Raw genomic sequence first — 13310 nt, 5'->3', positions numbered from 1 at the left:
CCGAAAGTTGCTCTTCCCTGCCTGGACCAGGGATCGTTTGATAAAAGAGGCCATAGAGACTCCAAGCATACTATGGCTCGAGCCAGTTATATCATTCGACTGCAACAACTCTATCGATTCGCAGTTTGATATGCCGCTGACTCGAAAGGCGTTCATCTTCCACGCCTTCTCTAACATTTTTGAAGTCCCGCATCCGAACGATGAGCTTGACAGGGAGCTCATTGACTTCTATCTGGAGGCCGCTCGCCCACAATACCTCACCTGGAGCGCCCAGAAGATTGTTAATGTTCGGGTCCTGAAGCCTTATGCCGTGGGGAGATTCACAAACGTTAAGTTCAAGCTCATCCGAGAATCTGCAAGAACTGCTCACATCATCTCCCTGGCGGATCTGCCGAATCTGAATCCTCATGACTGGATAGTCTTGTATAATATCTTGCTGACAGATGAATCTGAATATGGTCCCATCATAGACCATGTCAAAAGGATGTTGGCCTGCTATATCATGGAGGTTGCCCTAATGGATCAGGAGGTCGCCACAGTTTTTAAGAAGAAACCGAAAGTAGCACCTGTGGGATCGGCCAGTGATCTAAATCAAATGCAAATGGGCAAGATAGATCCGAGGCGAAACTCAGTGATGTTCACTAGAGCCGAAGGACAGAAATGTCTCTTTGCTTTAGCTGACAAGCACCTTTACACCACAGCTTGCTTGGAGCACGTATTATCAATTATCAAGCGGTGTAAAGACAATTCGGCTGATGATATCAAGTACTTCAATGATATGATCAATTGGTACATCCGGTTTAGACAGACCATCCTCTCAATAATCAAGTGTCTGTTTAGCACCGTGAAGAAGAAGGTACCAGCTTCAGCTGCCGGCCCAAGTAAGAAGTGAAGGTCTCGCTCCAAATTGACGCAAAGGGGGAGATTGTAGGGCTGAAGTTTTATTTTGATGTTGCGTCTTTTGAGCTCGTTAGTTTAGCCTTGTATTCTCCGGTTTGGGCCCGTCCAACCGTGAGCCTTTTATGCATTGTATATAAGTTAAATGCTTGCATGCATATTAGGTTAAGATTGCTGAGATTATCGATATAGCGATTCATACAGAGTACAATATTTTCTTTAATCGTTCTTGTAATCTTCTAATCCTCTACAGTTGATGTTCTTAATTGAGCTCTTCTGAGGATTTTATTTAATCATTCGACACGTTTGATTCAAGCTGCTTTGTTCTTATTATTGCGTTTTTACTGTTTCATATTCATATACTTGTTCAAGATCTAATCGATCTTCATAGATTAAAAGTTGTTTTAATCCCATCAGTTATACTTGTCTAATTAGTGTTATAATCACTAATTTTATATATACATATGTCTTTATATGTTATTAGGATCATTGTGTGTGTTTAAGTCTTCACTCGACACCGAGCACTTGTCCGACACTTCGATACGATCCACTCACTGCAGGTGAGTTCATACCCCTTAACTAACCCTTTTAAATGTTTATAAATGTTTATAAATGCTTTTATGGGGGGGATACAAGTTGAATCATGCTAGTCTGTACATCAATCACATGTGATTAATAACTAGCATATAAAAAAGGATTTACTACACTTTTAGCTGTTTACTCAGGATACTTCTTCCAAATGACTTACTAAAACGTTTTTACATGTTAAAGCTCTTTATCAAACTCTCTTACATAATGTATGTTTCGTTTCAAACTCTGTTACAATTGTGTTTCAAACAAAGGTTTACTTATACTTAAAACTGTTCTTATCAAACTGTGTTCAAATCATTTTATAAACTGACATCAAGTCATCATTTCTTAGTTATTAAAGTTTTCAAAAGTTTTACAAAACTTCTTTTATACTTTTATATTGTCAAATGCATGTCCATATATGTATAGTTATATAAGTAATGTTTAAAGGACTTAGGACGACTAGCTCGCTTTATTTCCTTTTCCTCATTGGGATGTGGCCTTAGGGCATCGGTTAATCATCCGAATGTCATCTAAATAGTAGTTATATATCATGTATACATATATAGAAGTACGAGTTCCATCAGTTAGTTCAGTACCTTTGGGTAGTAAAGGCATACTTCGGTTATACACGTACATTACTAGTAGCTATAATAGGTACATTCATGAGTCTATACTAATACAATACATAATATATGAAGATATACAATTACAGAAATACAATTACAAGAATACTAATACATTATATACTATATGAAGAGACACAATACACGATATCAGAACATACATAATAAGGTGTTATAGCATGGAACAAGTACAAGATCTAACTATACCAATGAATCACTAACGCAATGTTCTAAACAAAAGGTGATAGTTATATTGGGTATACATGATCATATAATCATAATGTGGATGTTCACGGCTTGCAATCATTGCAAGGGTTGCGTTTGGTTCCCATAATCTTTTGACAAGGAGAGCGTTTAGTATGGCATCTAGCCATCACATTATACCTTCATACTCATTTTAAGGCAATTAGTACAATAGTAGTCACTTTATACAAATACTACAGTACTTACACTTTACAGGCGACAAGTACAAAAGGATACAATTTCAGTTATTTTATATTATTTTCCTTATTACGTTTACTCTGTGTCACATTCACATAATCGATGAGGTAGATTAGATTTGAATAATAATAGTTGTATAAGGAAAAACCTTCACTTATGTAGAGGTTCAAACTTTCAAAACAGTCGGGTCTTGGTAGAAGGCTACTTTCAAAACAATCGGGTCTTGGCAGAAGGCTACTTTCAAAACAGTCAGGTCTTGGTAGAAGGCTTCTTTCAAAACAGTCAGGTCTTGGTAGAAGACTACTTTTTATACTAGTAGGAAATATGAGATTTTCTAGGGTTTTCAAACGATTACAATTACTTACGAACATTTTCATACATATACAAACTTTCATTTAAACAATTACAAGTCTTTTATTTACAGTTTTACAAATCAAAGACACATAAATACTTATGAATTCACCAGCTTTATTGTTGATACTCGCTTTCAAAATAACTTGTATTCTCAGGTCACAAATAGACAGGTACGACGACCAGGTTTTGTGAAGACGGAGCGGTCAAGACTCGTCTTTTATTTTGATTATTCATTATGTTGTTTTATACTTTGAGAGAACACACTTGTAACTAAAGTTATACTATTAATGCAATGGATGATGTTGTTGCTTGTTTACTACTTTGCATTGTTGTGATACTTTACATGACGTCCTCCACCCCATAACATTTTCGCCGTTCTCAGTTTTGGGGTGTGACACAGTTTTTTAATGAAACAGCTTCTTTAAGGGTGAAAGTTATTAAGGGGTTGTATGGAGATTCGGGGACTTTATTAGGTGGGTCTCGGCCCTATAGAGGTGGGGTATGGGAGAAAATTGTGGTCTCTATTAATCAACTCCATGATTGGGATGTGGTTAATAAAAATGCTATGTCTATTGTCCTAGGTGATGGGTCTATTGCGAGATTCTGGGAGGATGCTTGGTGTGGTGGAGTCATGTTCAAATCTGTGTTTCACAGATTGTATGCCCTCTCTCTTCTCAAAGTTGGTAAAGTTTGTGATTCTTGGGATTCTATGGGTTGGAGTTTCTCCTGGCGTAGGCCAATTAGAGGTGGGGCTGAATCTCTGCAATTAGATAATCTTTTGTCTATTTTGTCCTCGGTGGTGTTGTCTGCTACCCCAGATAAGTGGTCTTGGGATCTTGATCCTAGTGGGTGTTTCTCGGTTAAGTCGGTTAGGATACAGATTGACGATGCTACCCTTCCAGTGGAAGGAATTGGTACTAGATGGAATTCTTATGTGCCTTTAAAAGTTAATATATTTTTTGGCGCCTTTTGCTGCAGATATTACCTCTTAGAAAGCTTCTGGTGGAAAGAGGTGTAGAGTTGGATTCTATTCTTTGCTCTGTTTGTCAAAATGCTCAAGAGGATGTGGCTCATTTATTCTTTCATTATGATTTGGCTTGTCAAATTTGGAGTAGAGTTGGTTTATGGTTGGATTTGGTGATTCCAGGTTTTGTGGATCAATATCAATTTATTAATTGGATTGATACTTCACAGGTGGCTAGTAGGGTTCGGCTGGTCTTGGAGGCGGTGTGCTTGACGGTGCTTTGGGTTATATGGTCCTATAGGAACGCGATTATTTTTTGCCCTTCTAAGTGCAAAAAACAGTTTTTATTTGATAGAATTTTAGATTTATCTTTTCGTTGGTTCACCTATAGGAACAAGAAGGCTTCCAATAATTGGAATACGTGGTTGCATAATCCGTTGATGCTTAATTTTGTATTCTTTGCTAGCCTCTAGCTAGCTCCGTTTTTGATTTATATATTTTGTTGTTGTTCTTAAAAAACATCACGGTTTACTCTTATTTCAATATTATTAACACGACTGACTTAGTTATGTATAGCTTTATCCTTTTTTTTAATATATAGATGCTACTATATGTACTTCTCACCTATTATTAAAAAAATAATAATAAAAAAATAAAAAAATCTTACCCACTCACATAGAGGTAAGTCAAAAAATGGAAGGGATACGTATGGAAATAGCCATATATATATATATATATATATATATATATATATATATATATATATATATATATATATATATATATATATATATATATATATATTAACCATATGTGTAAATCAGTTAATTATCACCTGGTATAATTTATTCTATGTTTGATTTTTGTTTTTTTTTATTCTAATTTATATGTTAGTTGTAGATTAATGGTATATGGGTGTAGTGTGGAACACTCCAAACACAATCATGCACCCCCATAATCTATGCCATCGATGAATTTACGTGTTTGATCATGCATGTTGTCATGTTGAACAAAGGTGATGACTTAATATTATCTAATAGCATGCCAATATTCCCTTTGGTAACAATTTTATACTTTATTGCAATAATTGTATACTTTAATGGATTTTACAATCTACATCCCCACGTAATAAAAGTCAATAATAAAAATAGATTTAATAGATAATGGAAATCGTACAAAGGATGTAATCTCACGTTCACAATAAAAAGAGAAGAATGACACACACTAGAAATCAAAAAAAGTGAATAACACGTGCTTTAAATTAAATATATAGTATTATTGTTAAGAAAAAATAAATATTCTTTTATATATATATATATCGATCTTGCTATTTATATAAAATAATAAAAGATGAAAGAAAAAATCCATTAAATCTTTTTTAAAATTTTATTTTTTAGTTTTAACACTTGGCGATTTAATAAGTAAAGATAAAAGATAAGAAAAATATTTAATTTCTTTATTATCAAAGCATTTCCATCGTTACAAATATGCCCGGCATAAAAAATAGATTTTACTATGACAAATATTCAAATTTAAAATTAACTTTAAATAAATGAAAAATCATTGCTTATGATGACATGATTGAAAGAAATAATTTATTTCATGCTATTTATCCAAAACAAATTAAAACATAATACTAATAATTTTTTTTAAAAAAAATATATAGTACATATTGAGGGCTAATTGAATGGCAGTTGGTCCATAAAGCATTACTTGGGGGTTTGGGTCCGTTAGCATATTTCGGTCTGATGCTTGTATTTTTTGCAACTTTTTCATGTTTGAAAGCGGTGACCATTTTTTTAAATTTATTTCAAAGAATTTATACAAAACATATAAAAACATAATACTAATAGAATATTTAAAAAAATATATTAAATACTGAGGGCTAATTGAATGGCAGTTGGTCCATAAACCATTACTTTGGGGGTTTGGGCCCGTTAACATCTTTCCGTCAGATGCTTGTATTTTTTGCAAGTTTTTCATGTTTGAAAGCTATAACCATTTTTTTTTAAAAAGCTATGACCATTTGATGCTTATTTATCTTCTTACGCGTTTTCTGTATGATAACTATTTGCATCATCACTATTTGATAGATAAAATGGATGTTCTTTATTCGGAAAAATTGGTAATATATAAGTTTAATTATCACGGTATAACGAGTGAGAATGCAACCGAGTAACAAGTTGCGCCGTTAAGTGTTTTTGTATGGTAAAATTAGTTCTTTTGAAGACAACATCTATTTATATAGAGGAAATAACATTGTTATGTATGAATTATGATCCATTGTATTATATGAAAAATGTCCACCACATTATGTGCGAGGAAACCAAACGTATCAAACGCAAATGATATATCAATACGTGTTGATTTTCCATGCACGATTTCTCATATTTTGTGACCTTGCATGTAGCAGATTTTAAAATAGCATGTCCCACCATAAAACTCCCAACTCTCAAGTCCACGACAGATGATACCCTTGTAAGGTCCATACACGCGTGTTTCTCTTCAACTCATCCAAAAATCAAAACATCAAACCTAAGGGTTAACCTTCCTCCTGCCGTGTCAGTCAAAAAATTGATAGGTGTCTCTTTCTTGATGGAAACCCTGACAAGCTTAAATATGTCAAACAAAACATCCCTAACAATATCATTCTTGTATTTTATACCCGATAATTTTTTTACAATCAACTGCATGCTACACAAAAGAGTCCAAACATTCCTTACGGCACACCACACATATCTCGTTCTTTGGAAATATTGGGATCATGAGCCAATATTTAAGGATAGTACGATACTCCATAAGAGACATATGTTGGCCAAACCTATCTATAGAGATAACTAGAAGAAAGTCTTGAGCATGTGGTGCACGTAAACACTGAAAATCTGCTTTCTATCGAGCCGTCAAGTTGAAATACACTTCCATATCTTGACAATATTATTAAGAACAAATTACTGAAATCGTGCCTATGGTTTAGTTAAAATTACGACTTTGGTCCCTAACTTTTGTTTTGCACTCGGACCATCCCCTATAGTTTCTTTTTGTTGTGATTTCGTCCCTCTGGTTTAGTTAAAATTACGCATTTGGTCACTAGTAGACATAAAAAGACTATTATACCCTTACCATATCTTATTTATATTTAAAAGGATATTAAAGATCAATTGATAAAACTATTTTAGATATTATTAAAAAAGTTGGGTCCCACCCCAGTCGACTCCTTCCATTCTACAACTAGAAGCCATCAACCATCGTAGTTCAAGCCATACCTTTTTCCCTCTAAAATCAACCCTAAAGCTCTGATCTTTACCTCAACTCCTTGTCGGAGCCGCCTCCTCCCAAAATCTGTAAATTCTAAACTCGTCGTCGCCATCGGCTATCATGTGAACACCACCACCGGAAGCCTATAACTGTAACACCTCTAGAAATCTGCACACTACTAGAAAAACAGCCTTTTACGACGCGCAATGCGTGTCGTAAAACGCTCAGACGACGCGCAAATGTGTGTTAAGGAATGCCATGTCATAACGAGAGACGACATGCTTTTGCGCGTGGTCTATTTACGACACACATTTATGACATGCATTTACGACGCGCAGTTATGACACACAATGCATATCAAGGAAGGCCCTGTCATAAAGGAAGACGACACACATTTGTGTGTCGTAACCTTACGACGCACGTGTTCATGACACGCAATGCGTATCAAGGAAGCCCTGTCATAAAGGAAGACGACAAGCATTTTTGCGTGTCATAATTTTAAATGTTTTTAAAATTACATATTTTCTTTATAGATTTACTCATTTTCAAATTAAATAACACATTAAGAGTCTCATAATACAAAATAAAATATCATAAAAAATAAAGATATTTTATTGCACTAATATGTAAAGTACAAATAATCATTCCAATAGTAAGTAAATGTAACACATTGCTAACATTGCATAATATTTATTATAGAAAACAAAACATGTACAACATTAAAAGAAACCCATGACTAAATTATCCTTTGACAATTTCCTTTCTAAAAGAATAACCTGAATATAGGAACTTTGAGAGGCTGCAGGGCATGGAAGGAGGTTGCTAGAGCTGTCAGAACCTGCACATGGCAAATCGGTAACTTAACATGCAATACAATACAACATTAAAATGATTCTTTGGATCATTTTGTAAATAGGATTTATTCTTTACTTTGCCTTTGCTAAATTTTATTAGTCATCAAACAAATTATATTATATACAAAGATAAACATAAATTAGATGAAGCTATCAGCATTAAAATTTTATTGATCAAGGAAAGCAAAAAAAATTAAATTCTAGCAACTTTAGATCAAACACAAGCACAGATAGAAATATGCCACTTTGAGTAAAATCAGTGTAAGTAAAGACTAAAGAGAAGATAACAACACATACCAAGTGATGGAGGCTTTGTTGCAAAGTGAACAAAACCTAATGTTAAAGATTCAGAGAAAGCAATAAGAATCATTCGCCATTAAGATCCCATGCTGCTCCCTACATATATAGAAATTACCAAAACATCTAAATAAATTAAAGGTCAAGGAAATAAATCACTTAGCTGCAGGCTACAGTGGAAAAACATTCTTTAGAATATTTAAAATACTACAACAATTTTACATGACATATCTACATGCACCAGACCAATATTGTATAATGTATATGCAAAAAAACTAAGGGAAATAAATACTAACTGTGACAAAGCCACTTGTTGAAGACCACAGTTCTGATGCCCACCCCTGTACAAATACCCACAACAAGAATTTGTTTATATCAAGCTCAATATATGAAGAAAGATCATCTTTTTAACATAATGTTGGCATCATGTTTATACTCTACTATAATTAAACTCAATTACCCATCTCTTTCTCTGGAGGTTGCTTAGTGCCCAAGGTTTTCAAGGCAGTAGCAAAAGGGTTCTGATGTGCAAAATCTGTCTATAAAAAGAAAAAGATGAAAATGGACATTAGGTATGATTATGTACATTCAAATCCGAGCAAAAAAGGATGCAGAAAACACTTGCCTTAGAAGGTGTTGGATTGAAGCCAACATCTGTCTCTAGAAATCACAAAATTTATGGCTCAAAACATATTGATAATGAAAAGAAGAGAAAATTTTAAGAGAGAGAGAGAGAGAGAGAGAAGATTGGATATACCAATAAAGCATTTAACTCTCATGCAACTTCTCTTCAAAACTTGTGTTCTGTGCCCTTGTCTTTGTCTAAAATCCATGAATGGCAACCATGCCTAATTCAAAGGTAGATATATTAATTTTTTAAATGTTATTCTTAAAGTTGTCATAAGTTATCATTCCTCTCAACTCACCCAACGAGCATCTGGAAGTAAACGACCAAGTCGTCTACAAGAAACATGACTAAAACTTCCAAAATCTTTTGTGTACCCATATCCCTCTTCTTTTAAAGTTTCCAGAATGTTTAGAATGCTCTCCTTGCCATGTTATTTAAAGTGTCACGGGAAAAAAGTCACAAAGTAATAGAAAGTAACTATATTTATTTAAGAGTATCATGTGAACTTGTATGAAGTACATATATTCATATATATACATGCGAGATTCTAAACAATACCTCTTAACGGAATGGTGTTATTTTTGTAGTTCAATAATATAAAATGGAACCTGAAATTCGATTGGCATTATTGTTCTTCCTTTCTTGGACAATTCATCACACTATAAATAGGAATGGTGTTGTTTTTGTAATCCAATAATACAAATTATATCATCCATGTGTTATGTATAAGCCAAGAAACCTGGATATATGGAAAGTAGATATCCTTCAATTTGCATTTGATTTTCCTTCTAACTGAAGTTTATCCTTCATAGGGTCTCAAAGGCTACCATATGTCTAGATTGCAATGTAGAATAAGGAAACAAACATCAGAGAATGTATAACAGAACAGATAAACAGATAACAAATAGCAACAAAGAGTTTGATTACCCTCCATGTTTGCTTTGAACCTGAACCAGAACCACTAACAAGAGCTTCTCCCTCAAGGCGTAACATATAAACCTTTTCAGAATCCTTTGTCTTAGAGGAAACCTCTGTGTGCCTACAATAAGATAGCAACAAAATGATTATCAAAAGTTAACAAACAAAATACCAAATTTAATCAATTTGACAGACATACCTTCCTAAATGCATCGAAGCAACAAAGCCACCATATCCAAACATGCCAAATGCAGCCTGTACTCACCAGAAATAAGTCTAAAGTTAGAAACAAGAATAGGGTAATATTCAAGACAACAAAATCAATCACAAACAGTAAATGGCTTGATCAATTTTGGGTGGAATCTGCTTTATCTCAGTTCCAAGTTCTTGTTCAATCCTATACCTGTACAATTTCCACAAAACCACACATTATATTAGCATTCATTTAACATTTAACATTTAACATTTAACATTTAAATTAAAAATATGAAAGAAATTACATACAAGTTAAATCGATCTTCATAAGTGTTATTGTATGTAATGGGATTCAGTGTTTGCTTCCATAGGAGGAAAAAGTGGATCCTTACAAGGCGTCAATTCAACTAAGTCAGGCAACAAATCCAAAAGCTGATGTTTTGCTTGCTTATGAGATGAATAGAGACGTACAACTACAAACAAGTATTTAATGCTATTCATAATGTTTAACTACTTATTGAGTTATTGGTTTGTGAAACTGTATTATATGAATGAAGACTTTGAATAGGGATCATGGGTATCCACTAAGAGTAGTAGTCCCAGGGGTTATTGGTGTTCGTTCTGTAAAGTGGCTGGATACCATCAACATAGATTCCCAAGTTTGCCAGGTCTCTCTCTGCTCAAATTCATATTTACTTTTCTTACTGTAAAAACTTGTAAAATGTTTCTAAGAAAACAGTGTATATGTGTATCCATCACTACTTTCTAGGGATTCTTTCAGCATAAAGACTATAAAATGTTTCCACCAACAGTAAATTAGGACAACATTGATTGGTCTACCAAAAAGACTATAAAATGTTTCCATTTTCCCCACAAAAAACTAACCTTAACCAATTGCTCTAAGTCTCACCCCTAAGTCATCATGGTTGAACAAGGAGAAAATATACAAATAGATTATATGAAGTCAACAGCTGGTTGACCTTATCAACTCAGTGGCATAATTCGTGTTCTGCAAGAAAGGCAAAAGGAGACACTCATCAGCAATTATAAGTTAAACCAACAACTGGTAGCATAGGTAAAACTTAGAAGTAGAAAATACCTCAAAACAAAGAACAAATCGAGCCTCCAGCATCTCCAAAAATGCAACTCTCACCGTGAGAACCTTGATGAACACCAACTCTCTCCCCCACCACCACCTAACGCAGAGGCTGAAAAGCGTAAACCGCCACTTGTCGCTCGGTGGAGCCGCCCCATGCTCCTCCTGCTTCCCACTCCCCCACCTATCAGGCTTTGCTGCCCCACCTTTACGGAACCTAGGCACATACGAATCAAAAACTAATTAAGATTCTGACGTCTGTGATATGTCACTTGTAGATATAGTGGTTCATTGATAATTGACCTAATTGGACTTGTTTTTTCAACAGCAATGAGTTTGGGAAGAAGACAACATGGAGCAACAATTCAAACACTTGATCACGCTGATAAATAGAAGATGGATCGATACATACTTGAATTAATCATTTGGCTTCATCGTTTAATAAGCCTCGTGAGATTCATAGACAAGGTTCCGAAATAAGTTCCTGCTCGATCTCCACCTCCAACGAGTAATAATGGCGTTGTCGTAGACCCATCTCAATTGAAAAATAGTGGAAAGATTCAACGCATTCAAATCTCATTGGAAGATCGGAATCTTCTGGAGGAGGTTATGAAGCGGAGGATGTTGGTTCCTGGAATCAGCAAAAGTCAGGAATTCGTGATGGTGAAGAGATTTGGTGATAGTGCAAGTTTGTTGTGGGAGAAAAGAGGAACGACGAGTATATTAGGGTTTTTGGGGTATTTGAGTAAGAAATAGAAGAACGGTGGAAAGAAGGTAATAACATGGTGGGCCTTTCAAACATTTCGGAATTTCATTTCCCCAAAATGAAGTAACCTTGCATTTCATTAAAAAAAAATATAAAGTGACATACTTAGAGGACGCACATTTTATGTTATGTGCCCTCCGTGTTTTTTTATTTTTTCAATGTGACACTTATTTTAGGACGCGCAAAAATGCATGCCCTAAATTCTTCTAAGTTTTGGAGAGCTGATATTATTTTTAGGGCACACACTACTGCGTATCATAAAACAGCGTGTGTCATGGTTCGCGCATCGTAAAAGGCTGTTTTTCTAGTAGTGGCAATTGTAAAGTCTTGGGAAACCTGCACCTCCGTTGTTCTTCACTGCCTTCGTAGGTTCCCATCTAACTATAATTCCGTTGGAAAAATCATCTTCTATTGTTTTCATCATTTGGAAAAATGGTGAAATCCCATTGTGTTTAATTTGACGACATCATCGATTTGAGGTTAGGTTTTACGTTTTATGTTTTGATTTTAGGATTTGACTTTGGGTAGGTTTTAATTTTGGGATTTGATCTTGGTCTGGTTTTGATTTCTAGGATTTGATTTTGGCTTTGCTTTGATTTTGATTTTGGTCCAGGTGGTGATTGATTGTGGTTTCAGGAGGTAAATGATGGTTGTTGGAGGAGGTGAACAAACATAAAGGTTGCTGGAGGTAAATGGAGTGTAACTTGATGAAATCGATGATGTGGGCGACCTGAATAGGCGGGTGGTGTTGCCGGAATAGGTGAATAGTGGTGGTGTAAGAATAAGTGGGTGGTAATGGTGATGAGTGTTGCCCAGTTGTAATCGTAGGAATGGGGAATAAATGTTGTCAGTTAAGGGGAATGGTGGTTACCGGAGGCGATGAGTAAGGAGTGGACAAGTGGTGGCTAGCGGTCACCAGTGGTAGTTTCTGCTGGTTGGTGGGTTTCTGATGGTAGGAGTTGGTGGTTGACATCAACAGGTGGTGGTAATAGTGGAACCTATTATATTAATATACCTTTAAATTAATAAATAATAACTACAAAATAAAAAAAAATGAAAAAGAAAACATAAAGGGCATTATAGTCTTTTTATGTTTATGAGGGACTAACAATGCAACAAAATCAAACAGTAAGGACAGTCCGAGTGCAAAACAAAAGTTAGGGACCAACCATGTAATTTTAACTAAACCATAGAGACGATTTCAGTAATTTGTTCTACTATTTAAAAAGACACTCGTGGGTGTATTCTGGGATATATTGTAATTATTTTTTATAATGTGCATGCTTCCGCTTTAGTTGTCATTCTTCGACCGCTTCTCCCATAATTTCCTCTTTTCTCCCGCTACTACTTCGTTATAACTCACAATGACAATCAAACTAATGATAATGTGCCTGTTTTATATCTCTATCCATCTCGGTCAATAAATTAGTTACTATGCTTATAGTGGAA

The sequence above is a fragment of the Lactuca serriola genome, chromosome 6, assembly GCF_051521515.1.
Source record: "Lactuca serriola cultivar US96UC23 chromosome 6, Lser_US96UC23_V15, whole genome shotgun sequence".
NCBI classification, from domain to species: Eukaryota; Viridiplantae; Streptophyta; class Magnoliopsida; order Asterales; family Asteraceae; genus Lactuca; species Lactuca serriola.
The sequence above is the reverse complement of the archived record's forward strand: the minus strand, read 5'-3'. Positions refer to the sequence as shown.